Raw genomic sequence first — 8,149 nt, forward strand, 5'->3', positions numbered from 1 at the left:
CGATCTTTAGAAAGATGGCAAAAATTTCTTTATGTTTTCAGTCGAATAGCCTAAAGGCCAAGAGGGAAATAAATAGGGGGGGGGGGGGTTATTATGCAATCGTAATTAAGGTACCGCAACGCTGCAAAGGGCTAAAATTATACAATATTATAGTTACAATAGAAATGGAGCGCTACCTAAACAAAGCAGTCGAGTGCAAAAAACGTCGTCTCACAATCAAAAGCTAGAGGTGTACTGTATTAAATATTAATTTCATGCAAACAAAACAGATTAAGGTTTCGGATTGTCGACTCGATCCGGATTCATAAGCAATTCTGTATCGAAAGGTAATAAATTTGTAGGGGTGACTACTTGGCCCGACAAGTCATTCCACCGTTTTACTGACTACACATATGTCCACTGTTTCAATCTTGTTGCAAAATTGGTTGTACTTTCAAAACACCATATCCGCCTCTATATGCAATGTGGTGGAAACATATTCCCAGTTACAAGATATCTGTCGCTTTTGCATATCAAGTGAGAAAATGGCAAACCAGATATCCTTCATTGTGTTTCAAGGTTATAGAGACTAAATCGCCACTCCTATACTGGTGCACTTCGATAAGATGAAGATTTAGATAAAGTGAACCCGGCTGCATTGTCCTACACAGCTTCAAGCGGGCTCGAAAGGGGAGTGCTACTGCGACGCCATATTATGCGAGTGCATTGTAATGCTGACCTAATTGGTGCAATGTAGGCATGAACCTTCGTTTCCGAATTGTCAGACAAACGGTGCTTTGTAAGACCTAACTTTTTAAAACTCTTACTATTAGTACTATGCCTCATATTAATATCTAAGATCAGATTCCAGTTAACAACCTTGTTCCATTCAATTCCATGTAATATAAGGCGAGAAATGCTCATACCCAGATGCTTAAATAACTGTCTTTGCTATTGGGCTGTTGTTTTATGAATATGCATTCTGTGCAGTGTCAGTGAGCGTTGAAAACGTCACCAGCTTTAATTTATCATTGTTGACTTGCGTTTCCTAGAGTTTTCATCAACTGTAGAAAATGCAACTGTGCCGTCGTGACGTAGTAGCTGAGGCATTTTGCTGCCAAGCCTGATAGCACGGGATCAAACCTGCCGGCCATGGCGGCCGCATTTCGGCGGAGGGAAAATGCACAACGCGCCCGCATACCGAGCATTGGGTACACATTAAGAAAACCCCGATGGTCAAAATTAATTTGGAGTCCTCCACGACGGCGTGCCTCAAAATGGTATCATGGTGTTGACGCGTAAAACGCTGGAATTAGATAGTGTACATAACTCGTGTAAACAGATTAAATCGGCCTGTAGGAGCAGTAGGTCAAGCGGGTTAGTTATTTGTCTGAATATCACGCTGTCTTGGGCTAAAACTCGCGTGCTAGAAATAATGGTATTAGCAATGCCATCACTGCAAATTAGGAAGAAAAGCCGCTCTAATAATTACTCTAGTTCTGTTCTCTAGACTTGTTAGGAACGGTGTGGCACGTTATACACCATGACACTTAATGAGGAACACAAACAATGAGATCAGATTACCTGTGAAAGCTTTTTAGAAATAAATATTGTAGAGTATCAGTCTCAGTCATTCAGAAATGGTTTTGATCGGCATCCGCTACATTTAATTCGACAAGGTTTGATGCAGAGAAAAGGTAAGTGTACCGACTGTGTAGAAAGATATTTCGTTACGTTAGCAGCTGTTTTACCAAACCTTTCTGAAGTGGCAATATTTTAACGAGTTTCTGTGCAGGTTCTACAACTGCGTAGCTAAGAAAACCACAATAACACACTTTTGCAGCCTGCTTCTCTTGATGTATATATACCGGAGAACTTATTCCCTTGACGATGTTTGCTCTTAATCGCTAACAGGTGTGTTCGAACCCGCATTCTGCATCCTTGGATTAGACAGATGCAACGATATTTTTTGAGGTCTCAGTTAGACCTTTGTTTCCTCTAATTGTAGAGCAGGCCTTCGCGATTTATCTTAGGGATGTGCAGCGATGATGCCCATTTTTCAGAACTTGCAATGAGGTGAAGAAAAGAGAACCATTTTTTTACGCACAAATTTGAAAACAGATACAATATACTAGGTACAGCAACAAATATGTCAAGGAGGGCCAACCTAAAGAAATATTTTCGCCGTTTGTGTCTATGTGTAGCAGCTGTATGATTTAGTTTTTTTTTTCCAAGGAATTCGTTGCTGGTTTTTGAAGTCTCACCCTTCCGACCATCAAAACTGTTCTTATACACTTTAAGGGACATGAGCGGATGGCATGCTTAAGTAATTTTTTATACTCAATTCTACTATGATTACCCACAAAAAAAAAATATCGGCAGAGTAAAAAGCATTAGGCGACATATGTTTCTTCTGCATGATCTTAGTAGCACCAGCATAAATTTTCAATTGTCCAAAAAATATTGCTCTTATTGACTCACCATATATTCTCTGTTAAATATTTTAGGGCTGGTGCCATAAATGAAGTATACATGTAAACGAATTCTGAAGCTCTCTATCTATCGTAAATTGTAAGCGGAACAGCAGTTTTTAAATATGGGAATCTGACGCGTGCAAACAAATTGCCGGTATTGCAGGAAGTTCGGTCGTGAAAAGCATGTGAATGGTATTTTCTGAAAAAAAGTAATGCAATCCGAAACAGAACTAGACGATAACTATGCGAGGCCGAGCGCCAATGATTTTTCATATCTCAGCATGAGGACGTGGGTTTTGTAATACTTTGCAGGGGGGGGGGGGGTGGAGTTCTAAGCGATTTTTTTCACTGATGTTGCAGAAAAGTTGGACGGCCAACTGTTTGAAAAATCAGCAAAGCGATAGGCACATGTGATCCGTCAATTCAATGACATGCACAAACCGGCGGAATATTTTCAAAACCAAATAGCTGAATAAAGATACACCAACATGTAAAATAAGGAAAAATAATAATATTTGGGGTTTTACGTGCCAAAGCCACTTTCTGATTATGAGGCACGCCGTAGTGGAGGACTCCGGAAATTTTGACCACCTGGGGTTCTTTAACGTGCACCTAAATCTAAGCACACGGGTGTTTTCACATTTTGCCCCCATCGAAATGCGGCCGCCGTGGCCGGGATTCGATCCCGCGACCTCGTGCTCAGCAGCCCAACACCATAGCCACTGAGCAACCACGGCGGGTAAAATAAGGAAAAAAGAACCCAGCGCTTAGTAACGTCTAATATTTATACGCTAGCACGAAAATGTTTACTTTAAAAATATGACAGCGGAAAAATAAGTTAGCTGGGCAGATCAGACACCTAGGGCTCATTTTCCGACGATTTTTTGTTTTATTTTGCATCATTTGGCGTTCATCAATCGCTCGATAGAATCCACGCTCCCCCTATTGCGGAGATTGGCCCCTTGGCAGTACGAATAATGCGAAATGTCTATTTCATCGAAAGCATCAAAACCCGGTAAGCTGTAATTGAAGTACCAGCAATGGAAACAATCGATAGTTGCGGATCCATATAGAGTAGATAGGATATACAATACGATCCATTGAAAAAGGTACTCATGTTTGCACAGATACACTCTCTAATGTACACGTACGTTTTCTACTTAGCGTTGCAAGGTGTAGTGCTTCGGTAAAAAATACTCTTTCAAGTAGGCCATGAACGTCGTCGATGACGGCGTATTCTCTGATAAAACATTGCAGATTTTTACAGCCGGGAACCAGGATGTATGGCAACGATAAACATGACAATCTCTCGACAAATTAACTCTACTGAGGTGGCTTTTTCTTCTATTAAGATATAAAATCAATCTAGTTCATAGAGTACAATTTTGAAAAAAAGTGTGGCCCCCTGGGAGCATAGAAAGGTAGACATAGACCCCTTACCGGCCTCTTGCATTTGTTGCTCCTCGAGTAATCCCATGGGAGGGCGTTCAGATGCATGGTGTCGGCGAAAGCCGCGCGACTTTTCCGGGAAGTTCAGGCAGCGGAGGGCGCAGCTTTGCTTTCGGAGGAGCGGCTGCAGGTGGGAGCCGCTTTCGTTTCACGCGCGTCTCCGGAGCGAGCAATAGGCGAGCGAAGGCCGCGGGGCAAGGGGGAAAGAACATCAATACGGTAGGCACGGCTGTGCGAGCATCGTCAGTCTCTGAGAAAGCTGTCGCAGCTTGTTTGCGCGCGTCGAGGCCTCTGGAGCGGACCCGCGACAGCGGCCTGCATTATTCTTTATTGGACGCACGCGCAGCCAGATCGGCAAAGCCTGCGAAGACGACTTGGCCTGCCTGACAGTCATTTTAACGTAATCGACTATTCCGAATCTCCTCACTTTCTTTTTCTATTGTACCCGCGGTACCCGCCGAAAGCAGCGTATCAGCTTTGGTTCAAGATTCGTTGCTACAGCCGGATCCCACCAAAAGCTGCCAAGCATTATATTTGGAATATACGCGGCCTTCAATCGCCTATGAAGTATATCTGCCTCTGTGCGTGTGTGTGTGTGCGTGCGTGCGTGCGTGTGTGTGTGTGTGTGTGTGTGCGTGTGTGTGTGTGTGTGTGTGTGTGTGTGCGCGTGCATGCGTGCGTGCGTGCGTGCGTGTGTGTGTGTGTGTGTGTGTGTGTGTGTGTGTGTGTGTGTGTGCGTGCGTGTGTGTGTGTGCGTGCGTGCGTGCGTGTGTGTGCGTGCGTGTGCGTACGTATGCGCTTGCTTGCTTGCTTGCCCACACCTGTATTTTTCGCTCGTCTCTCGATTGCACCACTCCCCATTTCTGCGATCAGCGCTTCGCAATTACCGGCGCTACAGAGCTCTCCAGCTTCATTCAGCTTGCGGCTACTAGAGGCACCAGTTGTTAATAAAGGCAATTTCTACTACATACTTGATATCACGCGATGTGTTTTCACTCCTAGAAAGGGCAAACTATGCGTGTAGTGCGCGCCGATGGACGCGCCACTGGTGGCGGCCATGCGCAGTACACACGGGAAAGGAGCCAGCCGCGCGCCGTAGTTTTCTGCGCCGTTGATCGTGCTTCTCCGTCTTATTCGCATTTTCAGAGCAAAATAAACAACACCCTTCGCATGTGTGTAATGGCCAAAACTTCAAGGAATGTCGAAGAATTGTTGCTCGATGGGGGGCTCAAATAGCCGAAAAAACGTGCCTGCGATACGGTTGTGATCATTCCCCGCAAAGCCTCATCAGTGGGAGCAGCGGTAGCAATGGATCGCCATCGTTCGGTGCGAAATCGGCGCGTTCGGTGCGTCATTCGCAGCGCCCAGCAGAAGGAAGCGTTTCTTTACTAAAATGAGACGAGCTCTTTTTATACGTCAGGCCCAGGATGAGCATTCGCTTGCACATTTGAGCCTAATTGTGCCACGCATAATCAATTTCTCTCATGTTGCACAAGGGCTCAAAACCGCAAGGGATAGATACGCAAGGGCAGGCATTGTTATGGAAGCCTGAGATGGTCGCGCAGCAAGCACAATAAGCGAAACCACTAACAACCACGCTTGTCTTTCTGCCAACGCTAATAGATAGCTCCGAAACGCAGCAGGACATATCAGCAATTTACTACCTCTTAACCAACCCGATGGGGACCTAATTTAGGCACTCTCCAGTACATGTTCGGTAGAGAAAATATATTGCCCGCCTGTTCCACCCTCGGAATTTTACCACAGAACGTAAATTGTATGTTAGTCACAAAAATAACTGATAATGGTAATTTGTGTCCCCTTGAAGTTCCCTGACAACTAGGTTTAAAGTAACAATAGGAATGAATACTACAAACGCAGTTGCTCAAAACTGGTAGCTCATCGTGCAGTTATGCGTAACAAAGTTTCATATAAAAACCAAAGGGAAATTGTTGATAGAAAGTGCTATTACGCGTATACTTCTCTAAGTGGGTGTTTACAGACAGCACGTAGTAGGCAGCTCAGAGTCGCTTGTTGCCACCTATATAAGAAATGTCAAAACAGTATTATAAGAAAGAAAGGAGGAGAATTTAGTACGGAAACCAGGGAGGAACCTTGGCTTTGGGTAATATCCCCTAGCCTCACATAGCCACGAAGCTAGGCCTGTGTTAATTAATTATTCTAGGAAAGCCTTGACGCCACGAGTTGTTCATTTTATGTCCGGCCGAGGGTCCAGTAACACGTTTTCCCTCAACGGCTTGGTATTTATTGGATCCGAAGAATGGGACGGTGTCTACCATTCACGGTCATATTTGGGAGTGGCAAGATGTATGTGCTCCCCTGCCTCATGTATACTGTACGTATCTCAGTCTGGTATTGTCGAGTAATTTAATCGTCGCCTATTGGATGCCTGCGCAGGAGGCTCGCATGGCTACGTTGGCATTACAGAGGCGTTGAATATAGCGGGTGCACAACGGCTGTTGCTACAACCTGACCCCACTGCCTGACAGTGTAAATATTTTACAGATGACAGTGGACCTGCACTTTTTATGAAAGCCTCCTCATATGCGCGAGCCGACTTCTAATCTGTGCTTAAAGGAAATATCATCATCAGCTTGTTTAATGTGCACTGAAGGACGAAGGCCTCTCCCTGCGATCTCCAATTAGCCCTGCCCTGCGCCAACCGATTCCCACTAGCACCCTGGAATTTCCTAATTTCATCGCTCCACCTAGTCTTCTATCATACTCGACTGCGTTTCCCTCGTCTTGGTACCAATTCTGTAACCATAATGTTCCAACAGTTATCTAACCGCCGCATTACATGACCTGCCCAGCTTCATTTTTTTCTTTTGATGTCAATTAGAACATCGTTTATACCCTTGTGCGCTCCGATCCAAACGGTTCTCTTTCTGTCTCTTAACGTTATGCCTAGCAATCTTCGTTCCATCGCTCTTTGCGCGTTCCTTAGCTTGTACTCAAGCCTCTTTGTGAGTCTCCAAGTCTCTGCCCCATATGTCAACACCGGTAAAATGTACTGATTGTATACTTTCCTTTTCAATGATAGCGGTTCAGGAGCTCCTATTCAGGAGCTCACGATGTCTGCCGTATGCGATCCAACACGTTTTTATTCTTCTGTGAATTTCCTTCACATGATCAGGGTTCCCTGCGATTAGTTGACCGAGGTAAACGTGCTCCACCACAGACTCTAGAGGCTGACTTGCAATCCTGAACTTCGGTTCCGTTGCCCGCTTGTTTATCATTATCTTTGTGTTCTGCATAATAATCTTCAGCCCCCCTCTTACACTCTGCCTGTTAAGGTCCTCAATCATTTCTTTTAACTCGTCCGCAGTGTTGCTGAATAGAATAATGTCATCGGCAAACCGAAGGTTGCTGAGGTATTCGCCGTCGATCCTTACTCCTAAACCTTCACAGTTTTATAGCTTGAATACTCCTTCCAAGCACGCAGTGAATAGCATTGGAGAGATTGTGTCTCCTTGTCTGACCCCTTCCTTTATAGGTATCTTCCTGCTTCTGTTGTGTACAATTAAGGTAGCTATAGAAGCTCTGTAGATATTTTCCAGGGTATATACGTATGTGTTCTGTAGTCCCTGATTACGTAATGCCTCTATGACTGCTGGTATCTCTGCTGAATCAAATTCCTTTCCGTAATCTATGAAAGCCATACAGAGAGGCCTATTGTATTTTGCGGATATCTCGATTACCTGATTAATGACATGGATGTGATCCATTGTAGAGTATCCCTTCCCGAAGCCAGCATGTTCGCTCGGTTGACTAAAGTTTAGTGTTGCCCTTGTTCTATTGCGAATATAATACTGGGACTAAGCTATTAGGCCTATAGTTTTGAATCCTTCAACGTCTTCATTTTTGTGGGTTTGTAAAATGTCTGCATTCTTCCAGTTTTCTGGGACTTTTGCAGTCGATAGGTACTTTTTATACAGAGCCGCCAGTTTTCCAAGCAATATGTCTCCTCCATGTTTGATTCAATCCACTGTTATTCTATCTTCTCCTGCCGCTCTTCCTCGTATCATGTCTTGCAAGGCACTCCTGACCTTATCGCTAGATATAGGAGGAATTTCTGTATCCTGTTCATTACTGTTTCTAATGGAGGTATCCTGAGTCCTCTGAGCCGCCAGTTTTCCAAGCAATATGTCTCCTGCATGTTTGATTAAATTTACTGTTATTCTATCTTCTCCTGCCGCTCTTCCTCGTTTCATGTCTTGCAAGGA

The sequence above is a fragment of the Dermacentor variabilis genome, chromosome 2, assembly GCF_050947875.1.
Source record: "Dermacentor variabilis isolate Ectoservices chromosome 2, ASM5094787v1, whole genome shotgun sequence".
Lineage (NCBI taxonomy): Eukaryota > Metazoa > Arthropoda > Arachnida > Ixodida > Ixodidae > Dermacentor > Dermacentor variabilis.